The following is a 21490-nucleotide window of genomic DNA, read 5'->3' as shown; positions in this document are numbered from 1 at the left end:
GGGTTTCCACTTCGCATCTAAACTCCTTGAATTTCTCAAATACTTCATCCTTTTTCTTGAGAAGATAGAGCCATGTCTTTCTAGAGTGATCATCAATAAATGTTACATAGTAAAGATGACCTCCAAGTGATTTGTTACACATGGGCCCACTCACATCATAATGTATGAGGTCTAATATTTCTTTAGACCTTGTTTCACTATTTGAAAATGGTTTTCTTGTATGTTTTCCCAAAGATCATCCCTTGCACACTCCTTCACGATCTTCTTTGATATCGAGGACGCTATGAACTAGATGTTTAAGAGTAGGAATGACTTTATAGTGAAGATGACCATATCTTCTATGCCATAGCTCAATAGGAGATATTTACATATGAACTAGGGCTTGCAGAGGTGGTGTAATGACTCTATACAAACTTCCTTCACGAACTCCAATGACCCTAGCTTTATCAATACTAGAATATTTTCCCCAAACCAAGACCTTTCCATCAACAAAAGCAACTCTATTCCCTTTATCTTCTAAGCAAGGAATTGAAAGAAAATTCTTTTTCAAACCTGGAACACATAGTATGTTGTTTAGATGTAGTTTTGTTCCATTCTCCATCTTCAAAGATGTTGATCCCAAGCCTCTAACAACATAGCTTTTGTTGTCTCCTAATTCCACTGCATGAGAGGATGGTTCCTTTGATAGAGTTTGTAGTTGCTTACTTTCTCCTGTCATATGCCTTGATGCTCCACTGTCAATGATTCATGCATTATCATCATTGAGGGATCCTGTAAGTGTAGCTAAGAACCCTTGACTTATGACCTTGTTGAATGAGTGTTAGACAATCTTCTTGATCCATCTTCCTATAGAAGTGAATCCCATTCTTATCATAGAGGAAGAAATCATTTCCTTTAAGCCAATGCAGTGATCTTCAATCTTCTTCGACCTCAGCTCCGACACCATGTTGAGAAATCAATGCTAGTAGGATTAGGGTTAGATTTCTCTTTCATGATAATTACTTGTGAATTATGTTGGCTTCTTTTACTTATATTATCTTTGTTATATTACCAAATTATGTATGCATGAAGATTACAAAAACACAAGACACAAGATGTAGGCACTCTGCCAGGGAAAAACCCCTATCTAGGGGAAAACCCAGTCAAAATCTCTTCCTTCAATAGTTTTCCTTGAGACTCTTCTACCTAGACAAAGACCTCCTCCACACCAAGCCAACCTCACCTTCTTTGTTCCAACGTTCAACCTAGCAGCAGCAACACTTTAACCCTAACAACTTTGACTTGGCAGCGTCCGACATCAACAACAACTTCAACCTCGACTAGGAGACTTTGATATCCTAAACCAGCCCACACGAGAGAGAGTGAGAGGTACCAAAATTTCGATTTTCTTCTTCCCTTCCACCTTGACCAAACTCGCACTCCTTTTGGACCCTTTGTTAAACTTCACACTTCTTCCCATCTTCCATTTTTCAGCTTCCAAAGATCGAATTATGCTTGAGAGAGTCAGATACTCAAATGAAGTTGAACTGCCTTGTATATATATAGCCCTCCAATGAGGTCGAATTGCCTTCCTTGAGGCTGACTTGGTGTGGAGGTTGCATAATTCATTTTTGACTCAAAACTAATTCTTTTTACATCATTTGAAAGCCCAAGAAGGGTCTCATAAAATATACAATGACTCTAATGACTCTTTATTAATCGTAGGAGTCCACAATGGGGAATCTGACTAATAAAATGATGACCCACACATGAAACCCATGCTTTGATAAGTCATTGTAACAAAAATAAAAATTCTTTTAACAAATACATTTTATGGAGACTGAACCTAGTTACATTTTTCAATAAAAGTAAGGAAAGAGATCAAACCCTCAAGGCCTCTAGGCCTATGTCCAATGGCTGATTTAGCTAGCCAAGGCACTAATGAGGCTAGTCTTGGTCTTGAATTGCAAATTGTGGGTTTGCAAACATTTACAACCACAAATGTAAGTTTGAAATAAAATAGATCAACTACCAAAACCCCACATCCAGGTTATAGAATGCCCTCTAAACCTAGCGGTTAGGCCAACAATGGTCTCTAGCCCTTGCGGCTAGGCCAAACTAGCCTCAAAGCACCAAAAAATGGTTTCAAACTCAAGAATCCACCTACAAAACAACTTCAAAAAATAATTTGCCCAGAAAAACCCCAGTTACTTCAGAAGAAAGACCCTCTAGGGCTAGCGACTTCCTCTTCCAACCCCAACGTCCAGATTTGGTGATATGGGTTTTGTAGATCGGGGCCCATTAAGGGCCCACATACTTTGAAGCCCCACAAAATCCTTTCCAAAATAAAAATGTTAGCCAAAAATGTGTAAAAACCCTCAAAGACCTAGTCACTAGGCAAGAATCTTTAGATCTGCAAAATAACTCACTTCTTCTCCTGGGGATTTCTCTTGCCAAAAGTCTTTAAACACAAAATCCTCACAACTAAAAACTATATTTAGACAATCCACGTTAGATAAATACAAATATATAGACAAAATATGAAAAAATCCCAAAACCCCAAGTGCTACAAAATTAAAACAAGGGTTAGAAATAATTTACAAATATTTACAATATTTACAAATTGAAATTACAAGCTCTCATTAGGAAATTAATTCTTTTTAGCCCAAGATCAAATAAGAATTATTTTTGAGAATTTTGAAATAAAATTTGTGCATGAATAATTTCTTAAGATAGCCAATCCAAAACCCTCTTGCAAAATAATTTACCAAAATGAAAGCGTAGAGCCCAAACAATGTCGACTCTTCCCCACAATCTGTGAACTAGCGTACCATTAAATCTCTATAAATTCTTAAGATAAACTGTTTGCTCATATGGTGAATCAGGTCACCTAAGATACTTGTATCAATAGAATGTTTTTATTACCTTCAAATGAAATAACAATTAAAAATTTATTTAGCACAATATAGGATAAACACATAGCCAACACATACCACAGATCAACAGATAGAAGAACACCACGAACTGAACCCCAAAGTCATTCTATTATGATAAAAAAATGTTCCTAGTAGAGCTGTAGGCCAGTACAAAAAATTATGTCAACCAAAGATGAGAAATAGAAGTTAAATGGCTTATTTATATAGAGAAATCCCTCCAAGTGGAAAATAATGGCTAGGTGGCTTGATCCTCGTCAAAATAATCTTGTCCGTCGAAAATAACTTGATCATCTTTTAATCTCCATTGTTGAAAATAACTTGTTCATCTTTTAATTTCTACCGTCGAATTTTGATTTTGAGGAAAAATTCGAATTTCTCTTAAAAACCATTTTTTATTAATCCAAAAATTAATATTTTGTATTAATTTCCTAAAAAATTTGACTTTGACTTAACCACCAAGGTCAAGGGCTCAATTTTTCTTAAAATATCCATTTTTCCCTTGGTGTGGGACTTCCAAAAATAGACTTCTTTTGACCCTTGAATTTTTATTATTCTCCACTAGGAGAGATTCATTTTTCTAAAATAGTTTTTTTGACTCAAATTTAATTAATTTACTGACTTAGGATTTTAATTTGATTTAGCCAAAAAATTTAATTAATTGACTCTATAGAGGATTTAATAGTTTTTCGACCCTCAAATATTTTAGCCATGGTGTCTGACTTCGAGGGACCATGCACTAAAATATTGCTACATCCAAAATGTTACAATTAATTCAACCCTTAGAAGGAGAAATACACATTTAGACATAAGACACTCAATAATTTACTCATTTCTGCAACACAATATGATCTAGTATGAAACCAAGTGTGTTTATAATAAAATAATTTAGCCATGGTATTTGAATGCAAGAGACCATGCACTAAAATTATTCGTAAACACACTTTTACAATAGACTCATTAAACACTAGGACTCACCTAAGACCTTGTCAACAGACTCCACCCTAGCTTTGAGGTTTTAAGCTGGAAGAAAAACTTTGTTGATTAGGCGAGTTACAAACACACATAATTCGGGGGGGTTAAAAAATTCCTAGGATGAAATTCTTTGCCAAAATTAGAGGCTTATGTCGGTGTTGTTACATAATTAAATGGTCATACCAGTGTTGCGGGGGAGCGCCTCCACCCCCTTGATCTCGCTCCCTAAAAAAAAAATGCTCCCTCCCTTTTTGGGAGCGTTTTGCGTTTTTTGCAATTTTTTGTTTTGCAGTGATGTTCCAAATGCAATTTTTTGTTTTGCAGTGATGTTCCAAATGCAATTTTTTTCAGAAAACAAATAAGTTTGAATGGGGCAGCTTAATAATCATGGCCCTAGTATTGATATGCGATTCATGGTAATGTTAAATTCTTAAAGTAAAAGTGACATTCTCCTTGATCTTTGTTTTCATCCTTTTACTTAAATTTTTAACATTACCATGAAATGACTCAGGATGTTTGAGAGTGGTTCGACCTCATTGGATTTCATATGGAGAAAGTAGAATTTTAGATTTCATTCAAAATCCAGCAGACTTATCAGTTTTTTTGGATTTCAGGATTGCAATGTTTCCATTGAATTTTGTCATGTATTAGGGTATGGAACTCGTATTTAATCAAGAGCACCAATCCCTCTATGTACCTTGAGGTTAGTGACATTGGTTGTTGAACTCCTCTATCATGACCCTCCTAAAAATGTACGCATCACTCAAAAAAGTCTTGACTTGATGTGCTATGCTTTTTCTATCTTATGTTAATGCTTAGAGGGTGATATTAATGACAAAGATCCAGATTTTCCAACAAGACTAAAAAATTAGACATTCTCGTGGTGGTAAGAGGCCCAAGCATAAGCAATAGATAATAGATTTACTTGTCTTTTCTAGTTTCTAGTAGATTTTATAACTATTGACTCTTTCATATTTATTATGATATTATTTTAAACAATACATGACAATTTAAGTTTGAAGTTGGCAATTATAACCCATTAGTAATGAATTATGAATATGATGCTTCATGAAAGTTGAAAGTTGTTTCATTTCATGTTAGATATTATTTGTTGTAATGGTTACACTTAGCTTACAAGTACAACTTTGGTGATCAATGATGATAAATGTTATATATTGAATTTTGAAAGCTTGAAACTTTAAGATTGATGAATCATGAGACTCAATATGTTGTATGTTACTAACTTGTGGACGTGGTTGATGAAGATTATAACTTCTAGATGATTGTTGTTATATGGTTCAATCTATGTTTTTTTATATCTAATTCATCATTCTACATGTTTTTGTTGACATATATGTATCAAAATATCAAATATATATATATATATATATATATATATATATATTATATAAAAAACGCTCTGGCATTCGCTCCCAAACCAGGAGCTTCTGAAAATGTCGCTCCTGCACCTGTTTTTGCTTCCGCTCCCCGCTTTTGCTCTCGCTCCCAAGTAACACCTGGTCATACTAGTGTCATTTACAATAAAACTTGCAAAAATTGGGTTTACAATGACATATTTGTGCTGGTGATGACTTTGATCTTTGAAAAATTTTGTACACTGCGTCCTCACATTGTTGAAAATAATGTGGATAACACGGTAGATGGCAATGGAGAGAGGTATAGAACTAGATTCGTGAGGATTCTCCTAGAAAGAGGGAGAGGACTATGAGGAGACATTTGATCCACTTGTCAAATTGATGATTATTTAATGTGTCTTGGTGGATCTTGTTATTTGACTTATCTCTAAGGGAAGCATAAGGACTCACGTGACAAAGGAAGCGATAATGGCTAGAGTATTTGCTTCTGTGATAAAGGGAACAATCCTATTTACCATAGGAAGCCTTGCTTCAGTGCTAGAGGGAGTTGACCTCAGAGTTTGAGATGAAGGATCTAGATTTGATACATTACTTCTTGGAACTAGAAGTATGGCAAAAGCCGGGTGAGATCTTTCTTGGTCAAAGGAAGCATATAATTATGATCCTTCAGAAATTTGGGATGATGGATAGCTAGTCCATGGCCACTCCTATGGTAACTAATTTGAAGATGCTGAGTGGCAAATGGAGCAACCGAGATTGCCACAACATGATGTCTTTCTATGTCAAAGGGAGCACCTAGTTAGGGTGACTGGAAAGTAGCAGTGGCACATGTGTTGAGGTACCGACATGGTATAGTATGTGAATTGAGATATGTCTCAAATGATGAAGTACACCTACATAGATATATAGATTCAAATTGGGTGGAGAGTGTAAAAGAGCATATCAGGATGATGATTCAACTTGGGATCTGCTATGATCAACCGGAAGCTGACAACACTACTAAAGCAGGGTTATTGTAGCTAGTTTGACAAGTCGTGAAGTAGTGTGGCTTCAGAAGCTACTTGTATGATTGTTTGAATAGGTGCAAGAGACGACCGTGATGACAGGTCGAAGCAAATTGGGATCATGATACCACCACATTCGAGACATGGTACAGAAGGGAGCAGTTGCATTTCTATGGACGAGTAGGTTGTTGGAATTCTCACAAAGCCTTTGTCCTAGGATGAAGTTTGCATACTTTAGGGACAATCTTGGAGTTGTTGAGAATGCTTCCCTTAGTTAAAGGGAGTGTTGTTGTTGTAGCATTAAGGGGAAAAGATTCTCCCAAGGTGAAGGGTATTGTCTAGGTCATGGGTAGTGACTGGGAGCCATGTAATGTGGCTAGGGAGATTGGCCCAGTGAGTATCAAGGCCCAGAGTGCTCCCCCGGCCAGGGGTTACCTGACCATTTGGCCGAGGGTTACTTGGCTAGTGGGTTGAATGAGTGCCTTGTGACATTGGGCAAGCATTTTTACCATTCAATAGCGTGTGACGACATGTGGGAATGGTAAATGGGCCCATGGTTTCACCATTTGTTAGGGGGTACCTAAAATGGTTCTAAGTGACAACTTGGTGGGTTGGTGAAACAAGGGCTAGTCTTTGTGTCAGGGGGTACCTTACCAGTCAACTATAAATTCGCCTTGGCCTCTCGCATTTAATCAATAAATTCAAATCATATCTACTACTCTGTTCACTTATGCGAAGAGGAGATTTTTGGGTTTATTTACATGCGAAGAGGAGAATTTGTTAGGTTTGTTCATATATGTGAGGAAGAAGACTTTTGGTAGAAGCTGAGACCATGTTTTATCTTCTGTAGTAGGGAAAAAGCCGTAGAGGGACCGATAATTTGTTCTGTGGAGAGTCAAAGCACCTACAATCTATGTGTTTAAGGAAGGTCAATGTATCTGTTGTCTCAAGGAGGCCAAAGTTCATAATATGCCACTGAAGTTCTAGGTTTTTGTTCTGTATTGAAGAAAGAGGACCGAAGTCCTAGAAGAAGACTTGTAACCTTAGGACTGAGACCCTAAAAGAAGAATGCTATTCATTGAAGAAGGTTTGGTCAAGCCTTAGAATGTTGTTCATGGAAGAAGGGTTGGTTAAACCCTTAATTTCCAGGTTATCTTATAAACTTCATAATGTACTTTTTGATGAATTGAATAATTTCTCCTATGAAAAGATTGTTGGGTTTTTCCCTAGTTAGAGTTTTCCGAGGGTAAAAATTTGTGCCTCTTGTGTTTGGATGTCTCTTCATGATTCTACTATCATTATTGTTTTACGATTGAGATTTTCTATGTGTAATTGCCTAATGATAAATGTTACACAAGAATAATTAATTAAGAGATCATTGGAAGTAATTATTAGACTAGAAACTCATGAAAAATCAACAGAGTCTTAGTCTGTTTCAGTGTATCTTCTTCTCCATGTGATGTTGGTCAATTATAGATGCACTACATTGGATAGCTTCATTCTCAGAGGATATCTTGTACCAATCATTGTACGTTCAATAGCCATCATGTTTTAGTGGATCTTTGTCTCCCACATTATGATGTTACTCCTTGTATAGTGACTTGGGTAGTAGATGTTGATGATGATGACCTTTTTTATGACTTGTCCAGATCTCATCTTGCAAAAGGCAACACATTTGACAACTTTATTCCTAGGGATAAATTTTGCCAATTTTGTTCCCTCAAGTGACTAGTGTGCAAACTTCTTCACAAAACCTCTACCAGAGGTCCACTTTCACCATCTTTTGGAATCATGTTAGTGTGGGAGATATGGCATTAAAGGGGGGTTATTTGTAGTAATTTCTTTGTGGTTCTTGTTCAACTTTAGGGAGGGATGTGTCTTGTGTTGTAATGTTTTCTCTTTGTAGCCTACTGTTTAGAGAAAGTTGGGGATGTTTAATATAGGTTGTAATCTTCACTTTCTGCTAAGGTCAACCTTTATTGAGTTGAGTATTTATAAATCCACTCCCATTTCCAACTAAGGTTGATATTATATTGTGTTGGGTATCCATAAACCTAGTTTCATTTATATTGATGTGGGTATCCATAAACTTACTTTTATTTGTATATCGAGTTGGGTATTTGTAAACTTACCATCATTTGTATTTCAGCCACAATTGACTCTATATTTTGTTGGGTATTGACAAACCCACGAGCATATTTTTGGTCAGGACTGACCCTCAAGTTAAATGAGCGTCCATAAACCCACTTTCATTTGCATTTTATCATTTTTCCATGCTTCCTTGTTTAGTGTAATGAGGGGTGTTGATAATGGTGTAAGCTTCACTTTTGGCAACAACTAACATTATGTTGTAATCATTATTGTATGTATTTCTAGGATTGGCTGTGACTAGCCTAGTCAATTGTATTTCTAGATTTGGTTAAGGCCAACCTAGTCAATGTGGGCCCATAACTCTTGGCGAAAAGGACCTACTTTTGAGTTGTTGATATATACACAGCTTTATTTGTGATTTCAAATAACTTGTGATCATTCTTTCGTTCTATATATAAGTGATTTAGCTTATGGGTACCATAAAGTGTTGCACTCTCTTGTTATTGGGGTACTTCTCTCTCTAGTGCACTTCTCTCGTATTATATTTCTCTCTCTAGGGTTGCAGTGTTGGTGCCCTAGTGCTGTTTTTCGTTCTCTTTATTGTAGAATTAGGGTCTGCTGGTTGTTTCCATAATTCCAGTCAGTCCTCTTTCTCTTAGGAATCTCATCAGAAAGGATGACTATTGTTGACCCAATGGTATTTATCTTTACAAGATGTTGGCTTAGTGGGTCCTGACCCAGGTTCAGAGTTAGTTGTGCCAAACAAAACCCTACACTACTGGCCCTTTTAGCATCAACCTGCGTAGCGCGGACTGAAGTCTCACTCGAAGCAATATGGGGGGATGCTGGAACCAAGTTTCCGCATCCAGAGATCAGTGTGATGTCCTTTTATGTCCTAGATCTGCCTTTGCGCAGATCTTTAAGCCCTTAGGGCTTGGCCCTGTAATTTCCTTCAAATGGCCCCTAGACCTTTGCGACGGTCTATGATCGGCTTTTGCGGACCCTTAATAGGTAGGTTATCTACTTATGTGCATCATAGACTAGCCTCAGATCGGAATCCATATAGATTTGCTCTTAAGTGCTTAATAAATATAACAAAAGGTGTTATAACCTTCGTGTAAATACTTAACATGTATTGCGTCCAATTAACAAGACTTATCCAGTAGATTCGCGCATCAATACATTATTATTTCATAAAAACATTCTTTCATCACAACATAAGTCACAAACATAAACAATAGAAGTAAACAAGTAAACACGTGAATTTCTCCAACAATCTTTTTTATTGATCTTTAATGTAATGTTACAGACTCAAAACTTCCCTACGCACTCAGCCGCAGGGGTCCGCGCACTCAGCTATGGACACTACTCTAGGCCTCTGCGCACTCAGCTGCAGAGACTCTTCCTTCTTTAAGACTTACTTTTATGCGCTATCTCTCTAAGACTCCGTCCGTTCATACCCATAGACAAAGACATAGAGCTGCCTTAGACTCTCTAAGACACACCCATTTATACAATCCTATGTTCTGCGGACCATGCGTAGATCTCAAAAACCGACTCAACTTTACATAAACAAGGGTAAAAACCCTTTTTGACTCCTAACTAACTATGCGCTCTACATCCACAATTCGCGGAGACTTTACATCTTTTTATCAAACTTTACATCAAAACTTGGGTTTTTAACCCAAAACTGACCCAGGGGACCCCATCCCAATAGGTCCCCAACACAAAGGTTGTGACTCGCCCTCGAGTCACTCGGCTGGCGCGGTGATCTTGCTGCGAAGATCCCCCAGCTCCACCTGCACAACTACTACCTCAACAATGCTCTGTGTAGCTGCCTGCTTCACTTGTTCGACAAGCTGCTCCATAGCTGGTCCTTCGCCGACTAGCTTGATCTTCTGTTGTGTGAGTTGCAAGTTCGTCAACTTCTCCTGAATGTTGGTTGAGACTTGGTAGGCTTCTTCCAACCAAGGACCCAACCTAGCCTTAAGCACTGCCTCTTTTTTCTGAGTTGCTTCCACCTGTGCGAGGAGTTGCTTCCCCTCCTGCAACTTGGCGAGGTGCTGCGTTGTAGCAATTGAGCGCGTCGTCACCCTAACCTCGTCATACTGCTTTTGGAGCTCGCAGATCTTTATATTCAATATCTGCAGGTTGGGGTCTTCCTGCAGGGTCGTCACCAACTCCATTGCTTGTTCAAACAAGGTTGTGTAGTCAACGTCTGCGGGTTCCACAGTGGCCATCCCTTCCTTGATGGCGGCTCCGCGCTATTCCTTGACTTCAGGCAGAGTTGAAGGCTGGGATTTGAGCTGCAGCTCCGTGATTTTCATGTTGAGTTCAAATTGAACTCTCGTTACTTTTGCCTTTGCCTCGCGGACGCCTGCAACTAGTTTTTGGATCTTGGCCTCTGGTTGTACGTCCTCAGGTATGTGCAACTCCGACACTGTTCTGCACGCCTCTACAACCGCAACCACCAGCTGGGAGCTCCGTGCCTGGATAGTATCCCTTTCTTTCAGGGCCTGTCTTCTCGACAAACTTTTTTTCGTTGTTCACCCGGTATTCGCTGATTAAACTGAGAGCGTGCTGCTCCCGAGCTCTCAATTCCGCTGTTACTCTTGCCTGCAGCGCATGAAGAAATTCGTTGGGGAGCGCTGCAATATTTAGGCCGATGTTCTTAAGGGTACTAATGATGATCTTGTCATCGATCGATTCTGCCCTTAGGGACCCTTTTGGCAGAGCAACTGTTCTAAGGTCCACTGTCCTTACTAGTTCTGCAGCCTGACTTGTCCCCGGTGCCAGGCTCGTCTGTGCGGCGCTCACTTGACCTGCACCCACTTGTATTTGGCTAGTTTGGATCTGTAGTTCACGCAGATCCTTCTGGAAATTTCCCAGCAGCGACTGCATGTACTGTTGCTCGAATTGCTGCAATAGTTCGGTTGTAGTGTCGCGTACCTTGTCATCGATCTTGTTGAGATCGCCCTCTGTCAGGGTGAGGGGATCCTCCTGCGTTTTAGCCGACTTCGTCTTCTTGCGGGAACCCTTTTGCTGCCGCTGTTCTCTATGCTTCCTTAGCCGAAATGGGGTGCTCTGCCCCTCATTGCCGCCATCGCCCTACATAGACTGCTCTTCCTCCTCGGTTTCGGGCGAAGGGGATTTGCCGCTTTGCTCGGAGTCGCGTTGTTCTTGTTCAGCTTGTTCCTTTGCAGCGCGCTCCTTTTCCATTCGAGCCTTCTCTTCGGCTTCCTTATTCCGCTATGCGACCAACTTTTTTTTCTGCCTGTTTTGCTGCATCCTTACTTTTCTTCTCAGCTGAGATCCCACGCCTTTGCTGGTACCTGCATCTAAGTCAGACGGGGTGTGCCAATCTGCTGGCCAACGCTTGATCACTTCCTGTATGGCATCATCGGTGACCAAATACGACAAATCGAACCACTTCTGCTGCGGGTCCTTCCGCGCCTGAATGTAGACGTGGTGGAAATATGCCTTGAATGCAACATACACAGACAACTGCTCATACAAGGTTGGGGACAACCTTGGGCGCTGGTTGATGGCCATGTGGAAGCTCGCTTCCATCAACACCCAAAAAATCTTCGTTTCTGTGACCCACGTAGGGTCCTTTGTGGCCCAAAGGGAGGCGAACTGCGTGGCCTTCGACAATCCTTCCTTCAATGGAGGAAACTGGCTATCCTTCGGTAGCTCCCATGCGACCAACACGATGGAGAGCAACAACCACGCGTAGTGGAAGGGCTTTCTCTCATCTTGGACCTCGCGACAATTTGCAAGAAATTCACTGCATAAGTACCGTAACTAGTTAAACTGCACGCCCTCTGCGCATTGTTTAGCTAACGATACCACAGGCGCTGGAACCTCGTCCGTGCGACACTTCCTCATAACATTTCCGGCCAGTATCTGGGTGGCAATCTTCATCGTGGGATCGTTGATGGATGTGATGGAATAGCCGCATGGCTTTTTGACAAGCTCAAACTTCTTTTTCATCTTCTCTGCGAAGTCTCTTTTGGCTGCCTTTCTGCCAAACTCCTTGGCCAGATTCAAACCTTCATGCGGAAAGTGCGTGATCCTATGGATGAGCATATCTGTGATAGGTATAGGCACGCTAAGCCATAAGCACCCATCGTGCACTAGAGTAAGTAGCTGCCGCACACAGGTGGTGTTAATATTAGTGCAGTGGTAGTGGGGCACCCACAACAGGTTCAACAACTCGGAGTTCTCCACTCCGCGGATCCATTCAACTGTCTCCAACTCAGTGACACCTGAGTCTGGGTAATACATGCGCCTCATATAATTTTCTGTTGCGAGGTGAGGGAACTGCTCATGGTCAGCCAGGTCCCAATCCTCCATTTTTAACAGGGGAACCCGCGCAAGGCGCGAACCTTCAAAAGTTATCTTCTCCGGCAATAGGGGTGTGTGAATGAGGAACTTGTCTGAGTTTGGGTCCTTGGGGACCTTCGCCTTCCCTTTACGCGGAGGGATATATTCAGGCAACTTGGTGATGGGCTCTGCTCCCTCAGCATCTATATCCTCAGTGCCATGCTCAGCGTCCAAATCCACCACATTCTCGGGCTGCTTTTCCTTCTGCGTTGGAGCGGCAGAATGTTTCCTAGGCGACTTGCGGACTGGCACCGACCTCTTCTGCTTGTCTTTCTTCGTCTTCTGGGCTTCTCTCATCGGTGTAGGCTTCGGCCTAGGCGAGCTCGGTGCTGTAGGCACAGGAGTCGGAGCTTCCATGCTCACTACCTCTAGAACAGTGCCTTTGGAGGCGACAGTTCCTCTAGTGCTTGCAGTCTCAGCAGGGCTTGGTCCTAACATGGTATTGCAGATGAATTTCCGGGTTAGCTCTGGCAAATTATCGAATGCGGGGCTTGCAACCAAATCCTCGAAGAATGCACGATTCATAAGCGACAAACAACACAACTCCAAAACTCTAAGGGTGCAAAGTGTTCTTTGCTGGACCGACAAGCGTAACTTATAGGGAATTTTGAATTCAAATCCGACCGTTCCTCCCAAAATGTGTCGATTGTGTTGTTTTGGCGACAGATCTTCAAATATTTTGGCCTTAAATGCCGACCGCCAGCTCCTATTAACTGTCCCCTGGCTGCCAAATCATGAATAGTGACTCTAACGGTCACTTTCTGGCTATGCTGCACAGTATCTCCTTTCATAGCGCAACTCCCTTTGCGCAGCTTCTAATACTGTGACGTCTCCATTTTGCGTGTAGCCCCCCTGTCGCGTAGTTCCTCAAACCGGGCAGTGTAGTTATAGTCCCGTGCTCCTTCATAGCTGCCTGGAGCACTAAGACTGTTTGGTCGTCATATAGTAATTGAGCCGGATCTCTTGTATATGGCTTCAATTGGCTTCCATTCACCCTTCCCGGAAAAGGTTCTCCATTAAACTTCGCGAGCTGAACTGTGCCTCCATCTGTAATTTCTTTGATGACATATGGCCCCAGCTAGTGCATCTGAAACTTTCCTGGAAACTTAGCAAACTTACTATCATATAATAAAACCAAATCATTTACCTTGAACGTGCGCAGCTTGATGTGTCGATCGTGCCATGCTTTTTCACGCTCCTTCTGCACTTGCTGATGGAATCCAGCTAAGAATTTGTCTTCTTCGAGCTCCATCAGCTGCGCGAGCCGCTCTTCCAAGGCTCCGCAGTCCACCATCCCTGTGAAAGCTGCTATGCGTAGACTAGGCACGATATATTCCATAGGCATCACAACTTCTACGCCATAGACCAATCGAAAAGGTGTCTGACCTGTTAGCTTTTTGCAAGTAGTCTTGTACGCCCACAGTACTGCCGGTACGCGCACGTCCCAATCATTTTGCTATGCGTTGCAAATATTTGTCAGTGCATTCTCCAAGATCTTATTAAAGGCCTCAACTGTCCCATTAGCCTGCGGATGATACGGTGTGCTCTTCTGATGATAAACCTGGAACTCTTCGGTCAGCGCATTGATTGTTTCATTGAGGAAGTGCGTACCACGATCACTCATCAATACTTTGGGTAGCCGAATCTGGTTAACACGTACTCAAATAAGAACTTTGCGGCTGTGGCGCTTGTACAATCCTTCATAGGCTGTGCCTCCGCCTATCTGGTCAGATACTTTGTCGTGGTGATGATATAGCGCGCACCTATCTTCTTGCCTGGGGGCTGAATCGATCTTACAAAGTCAATTGCCCATTTCTCAAATGATTGCAATGACACCTGAGGGTTCAGTGGCAGCTCATCCCTCCGCGATGGTCTGCCCATTCTCTGACATGCATTGCATGCCCTACAATATGCTTTAGAATCTTTATGCAGCGTAGGCCACCACAACCCTGCGCACAAAATATTCTGCGCCATTTCCTTTCCTGCATAATGTCCTCCTACAGCCCCTCCATGAGCTTCAACTAGGATGCTACTTCGTTCGAAATCGGGGACATATAGTCACAATATCTCATTAGCACCCATCTTATACAAATGTCCAACGATCACCGAAAAATTTTCTGCACGCACCACTAGTTCCTTCTTTTGCTGACTAGTATATCGTCCAGGAGTCGTTTCGGTAGTCAAAAAGTGGATAATATCCACAAAATGATTATCCGCTACGCGCACCGCGAAGAGTTGTGCGTCGGGCATCCCTTCCTCCAAATTAGTAGGCTCCTCCCTTGTTTCAATCCGTGATAAGTGGTCAGGTCCTGCGTTCAACCTTCTTGGCTTCACAATTACCTCAAAGTCATATTCTTGAAATAGCAGTAGCCATCTGCATATCTTCCCCTCCAACACAGGCTTATTGACTAGGTACTTCATGGCAGAATAGTCTGTGTACATCTTGAAATATCCGCCCAACAGATAGTGCCTGATTTTTTGAAGTGCGCACACCATAGCCAATCCTTCGCGCTCTGTTATTGAGTAATTCTTCTCAGCCTTTGATGATTTCCTGCTCGCAAAGGCTATAGGGTGATCCATCTCTCCTTCGCCAACCTGTGTCAGCACTGCTCCCAATGCAATACACGAGGCATCAACGTGAACATGGCATTCCTTCTTCCAATCCAGGAAGACCAAGATCGACGCGGTGACCATCTTTTCCTTCAAGACATCCAGGGAGTGCTGACATTCTTCATCCCAACAGAATGTAGCGTCCTTCTTCAACAACTTCTCCATATGCACGGTAATATGAGCATAAGCCTTGATGAACTTTCGATAATATCCAATATGGCCCAGTGTTGCGCATAGCTGTTTGACACTAGTTGGGGCCTCTAAATTGACTATTACCATGATCTTGGTAGGGTCCACCAGTAGTCCTTGCTTGCACACCACATGACTTAGCAAAATCCCAAAGGGGACACAAAATAAGCATTTCTTTAGGTTCAGCGCGATTTGATATCTTCGGCACGTATCCAACATCAAGCGTAGACTGGCTACATGGTGCTTTACTAACCCAAACACTATCCAGTCATCAAAATACACCTCCAAGAACTTGTGAATGAATTCCTTGAATGCCGCGATGATTACGTGCGAGAATATTGCCGGCGCATCCTTGAGTCCAAATGACATCACAGTATACTGGAAACAACCCCATTTTGTCGTGAAGGTTGTTTTACTCCTGTCTTCTGGCACGATCTTAATATGATGGTATCCAGAGAACCCATCAGTGAATGAGTAGGCCTCTGCCCTAGAATATTATCCAGTACCACATCTGTAAATGGTGTTGGAAAAGGATCATGGACGCAGGCATCGTTAAGCTTTCTTAGATCTACACAAATTTTTATTTTTCTCTTCTGTTTCTTTTCCTGAACCACCATCACGCTCACCCAATCAGATTCTTCAACTGGTTTGATGATGCCTGCTTCTAGCATCTTATCCAACTCTAAGAGAACCTTTCCTTATATTTGGGATTAAGGCGATACAGTCTCTATTTAATAGGCTTTGCGTCTGACTTCAAAGTAATTTTCATCACACCCAAGTCGACTATGATGCCTTTTAAGTTAGAAAATTTTGTAGGAAAAAAATACTGGTACTCACGGAGTAACTCAACAACTTTATCCACTGTGGCATCATCCCAGTAATCTCCGATCTTTGCAAATTTTGGTTCTACTTCAGTACCAATGTTCACTTGCTTGGTTTTCAGTGGCACGATGATGTCTGGATTTTCTATTTGTGGACCTTCGACCTCGCGGTGGCCTTCTGCCTCTGGGATATTAATATTTCTTGGATCTTCATCCTCCCCCTCAACAGTCACATTATAGCATTCCAGCGCATGGCGCAGTTGGGTGCTCCAATTTGGTTGAACCAACTCCAAAGGATCCTGTGGAATTCTGAAGATCGCTGCCTTAACCTCCTGTAGAGCTTCATCAATGCTTTCGAACCCATCCTCAAAACTGAAGGTCATAAAAAATCCTTCCCTTAATATATCCCACTCCGCAGTGCCATGGCAGAGCTCTGTTTCCAGGTACCAATTCATGGGGATGATATCCAGAGTATGACAGAATAAGTGCACCCACTCTGGCTGCGACTCTGTTCCATAGAATTTAGTCCATCTTGCCAAATGATCGCGTAGATCATTTCTCCCATCATATTTCTCAGTTAATCATACTTTCGAACGACCAAATCGCAACCTCATCATCCTCCTGTAATCGCGCCATTCATCAAAGCTGTCCTTGTGCATACCCCACCATCGTGCGGGCGTAGCGCGCAGCGCCAAATCCAGTTCTTGAAAGCGATGATCCTCAGGTATTTCTCTTTAAAAGGCATCCAAAAACTTATCTACGTTAGTTAAACCATCATAATAGGGTAAATTTCTTACCTCCGATGACACAGCGTAGTGATTTAGTCATCATGTTAGAACACAACATAGATACTTCATGCAACTGATTCTGCCAATGCTCCAATTCTTTATTTGAATCCAAGGTACAAGAGCTTTCGCGGTCCCATGCAATCCGTCCATCCGCTGTCGGATTAATCTAGTCTTGGTCTCGTGCTGTAATTTTGTAGATTTGATCCAAATCATCATCACTTTCTTCATAGTCATGGACTGGTTCAGTATAGCGCGACCCTTCTGCAGGGTCCAATGGTACTACAACGCGGAGCGATTTCCTTTCAAACGACATTGTCTGCTTCTTCAAGTTGATGACCCCGTTCATATCAATGGCCTAATCAATTCCAAGGAGCGCGGATATGGATTACTATCATCAACTATCTCTATTACTTCAAAATCAGCCAGCGCGTTTGCACCTTTTATATCTACGGTGACTCCATGAAGTCGTCCCATAGGGATAATCTTCTGCTGGTTCGCCATCCTCAGTTGAATCGGAGACCATTGCAACGCAGGTCTCCCCATTCTCTCCCATGTCTATTTAGGCAAAACGTTCACATTAGACCCCAAATCTAAAATAACCTGGTCCATTTTAGTCTCCTATCTACGCGATGAGCCTCATCTCGCACTCTGTTCTTGTCTTATGTTTGCTAATCTTTCTGACTATGCGGTGTCCATCAAGAGCATTTTCTTTACCAGCACACTTGTTTATCAACTCTCGTAAGCCCTTCACAGCGTTACTATCACGCAAAAGTTTCATGCAGGTTTCCAGGAATGTGGTGAGTACAAAGGGATCAATCTCTGTGGGTGCGGGTTTTCGGTAGTTTGTCCTGACTTCCTGAGGTAGATGCCTCAGTGAATCTTTTTTTTGCCTCCATAAATGTTTCCTTCGCGCATTCTAGATCAAAGGCAACTTCCTTCTTTGGAGACTTGCAGACCCACCCATTCTCTTCAGGTTGTTTTCCTTTATCGTCACCAGTCATGATTCCGCTTCTCAGTACGATATTCACATTGGGATCCTCCTCGCGGGGCTCAGCCCTCATCATCTGTAAGTTCTGTGTAGGGTGCTGAGGCTGCGCCTTCTTCTCCTGCATCTTGGCTATTAGCACAGAGCATTCTCCTATCATATGGTTAAACTGAGTGCAGTATTGACATGGTGGGCGCGTTTGATTCTGACACTCCCTCGCGTAGTGCCATGGCGTCTTGTAATTATAACAAATAACCTGTCCACGACCTCTACCAAGTCCTCCTCCTCGGCCCCTAATATCCTCCGCACGTTGCCCTAGCGCCTTTATGCGGAGGCCGAGTTTTTGTTGCATTCGATATGCAGGCATCCTTTCCATCATCAATTCGTAGCTACGGCAGTGGCGCTCATCATGGCCCACCGATTTGCAACAATCGCAGAACAGTTGTTGTGGTGTCCACTATCTGCACAAACTTTTGCAGCAAATGACAATTATCTGTTACGTGTTTTCTAGCCACTTGACAAATAGCGCACCATAGCGCAGGTCTCGTACTTGGTCCTGCTGGAGCTTCCTGCCTCAGGGGCATTGGTGCCCCCCTGTGATATAATTCGTGAAGACAGGGCAGTGGTCTTTATCATGCCCCTGGCTCTTACACTTGAGGCACCTGACGTCCTTGTGCACCTTCGGCCTAGCCTCCTTTTCTTTTTTCAAGCTCTGCAATTCCAGGCAGAGGTTCTGCAACTGCGAGTGAATTTGTTGAACTCCCAAAGACGCGTCCTGAATAGGCGTTTCATACAATCTCATCATGATTTCCAGGGCTTCCGTTTGAGTCCCTATCTTCTACTGCGATAAAGCAATCCTCAGGTGGGGCAGGAGCAAGGCTATAAACCACTCGCGATGCTGACTATCTGTGAGTTGCATATTAGCTTCGCGAATCACACACTTCAATCTTTGATCTAACTCCCAGGGCGTTTCACCAGCCCTCATCGTGATTTCCTTGAATCCAACTACTAATTGCGAGTCAGACTTAGGCTTACTGAATTCCTTATTCAAAGCGGCCTTAGTGTTGGCGAACGATGCTAATGGATTATCAGTGCAGCACTTGACGTACCATGTCAGCGCGCGATCGTGCAGAGCGTAACCAATTGCGTCTTCTTCATATTATCATCTGTAATTTGTTGTGCTGTCTACACAGCATTCGCAACAAACCAAAATTGATCTGCATCCTCACTCCCTATACCCTTGAAAACTGGCAACTTCACTGTATTCGACATGTTGAATGACGGGGGTGGTGGTGGCAGTGTGGGCGAAGTTGTATGCTGTGGAGGTGAAGGTTGAGGTGCAGTGGATGGGTGATGAGTTTGCGGAAAACCATGCCTTATCAATTGTACAACACTTCGTGGCGAAGCCTGTTTCGTTCCCTCTTTGTCGCTCAAAGGAGGCCCAATTAGCGGGCTCTATTCAAGACCTGTTTTCCCTCGATCTCTAAAAAGCTTTCCACTTCGCGTAGCTCTGAACATCAAGGCAATGACATAACCCGTTTTTCACACAACAACATCTTAATCCAGGTATTCAAAGATCTTAGATACTTACCTCGCGGCCCTTTGAAGAATCGTCGCTCTGCTTCGCTGTAGTTAACTGAGGTATCAACCGCGAACTCTGTGGCAACTCCTCCTATGACTCGATCAAGCTAGTGATCAACAACGCAAGCGATCTTATCTTCAGAAGCTTCCAACCTCCGCACTAGTTCCGGAGTCGACACTGTTGGACCGTCAAGTCTCCACCTTCCTTGGCCGTCTGCTAATTTAGCTATCCACTTGTATAGCTCGATCGGGAAGGTGAAAAAGAAAATTTCGTGTATTTCTGTGTACAAATATCTGTCCAACCACTGTTCTTTTGACAGGCGTGGATTCCTGTTTTCCTGCGCCATGAATTCGTAGATCTTTCTATCCAACCACTTCTCAATTTCCTTTTTGGTCGGATTCCAGTGATGCGGCATCACATATCTCCTTAAGCAGATCCTGGTCCAAGCAATGGAACCATTTGTTGGCTTAGTGGGTCTTGACCCAAGTTCAAAGTTAGTTGTGCCAAACAAAACCCTACACTACTCGCCTTTTCGGTATAAACCCGCTTAGCGCGGACTGAAGTCTCACCTGAAGTAGTATGGGGGGATGTTGGAACCAGGTTTCTGCATCCAGAGATCAGTGTGATGTCCTTTTATGTCCTAGATCTGCCTTTGCGTAGATCTCTAAGCCCTCAGGGCTTGGCCTTGTAATTTCCTTCAAATGGCCCCTAGACCTCTGCGACGGTCTATGATCGTCTTCTGCGAACCCTTAACAGGTAGGTTATCTACTTACGCGCATCATAGACTAGCCTCAGATCGGAATCCATACAGATTTGTTTAAGTGCTTAATAAACATAATAGAAGGTATTATAACCTTAGCGTAAGTACTTAACATGTATTGCGTTCAATTAACAAGACTTATCCAGTAGATTCGCGCATCAATACATTATTATTTCATAAAGACATTCTTTCATCACAACATAAGTCACAAACATAAACAACAAAAGTAAACAAGTAAACACATGAATTTCTCCAACAATCTTCATTATTGATCTTCAATGTAAGGTTACAGACTCAAAACTTCCCTGCGCACTCAACTATAGGGGTTTGCGCATTCAGCTGCGGACATCACTCCAGGCCTTTGCGCACTCAACTGCAGAGCCTCTTTCTTCTCTAAGACTTACTTTTCTGCGCTATCTCTCTAAGACTCCATCCGTTCGTACCCATAGAGAAAGACATATATTTGTCATAGACTCTCTAAGACACACCTATTTATACAATCCCATGGTCTGCGGATCATGGGTAGATCTCAAAAACCGACTCAACTTTACATAAACGAGGGTAAAAACCCTTTTTGACTCCTAACTTACTATGTGCTCCGCATCCACAATTCACGGAGACTTTACATCTTTTTATCAGACTTTACATCAAAACTTTGGCTTTTAACCCAAAACTAACCCAGGGGACCCCATCCCAACACAAGAGATAACTTCTAAGCAGCTTTGGTTATTTTCATGAATGACATCTCAGTAAATGAGAACAATGCACAAAATGGTAACCATAAATGTTGATTGTTTTTTCATTTTTCGTTCCATAGATTATCTGGTGTTACTGTCTTAATGCCTCAACTTTTCTGTGCATTCATAGTTATGTCTGCATGTTATTTGTTGTCTATGCAGTTGATATGATAACTACTTTTGTTAGCCAGTTCCACCCATTTTCCTCTGCGTTGAATTTTTTTTTTCACATCACATATGATTAACTGCATTTGCAAAGACAACAAAATTTAAT

General features: G+C 42.1%; 1 protein-coding gene across 2 annotated transcripts in view; it reads left to right on the top strand.

Annotated features, from left to right (window-relative positions):
• LOC149166477 (uncharacterized) overlaps positions 1-21490 on the top strand; it is a 277345-nt gene that overhangs the window by 37683 nt on the left and 218172 nt on the right. The gene's annotated exons all lie outside the window — the stretch shown is intronic.

The sequence above is a fragment of the Pinus tabuliformis genome, chromosome 5_1, assembly GCF_031772625.1.
Source record: "Pinus tabuliformis cultivar Carrire ecotype Pingquan chromosome 5_1, CPIR1, whole genome shotgun sequence".
Taxonomy (NCBI): domain Eukaryota; kingdom Viridiplantae; phylum Streptophyta; class Pinopsida; order Pinales; family Pinaceae; genus Pinus; species Pinus tabuliformis.
Note: the sequence above shows the minus strand (reverse complement) of the source record. Positions and strands in the feature narration are given on the sequence as shown.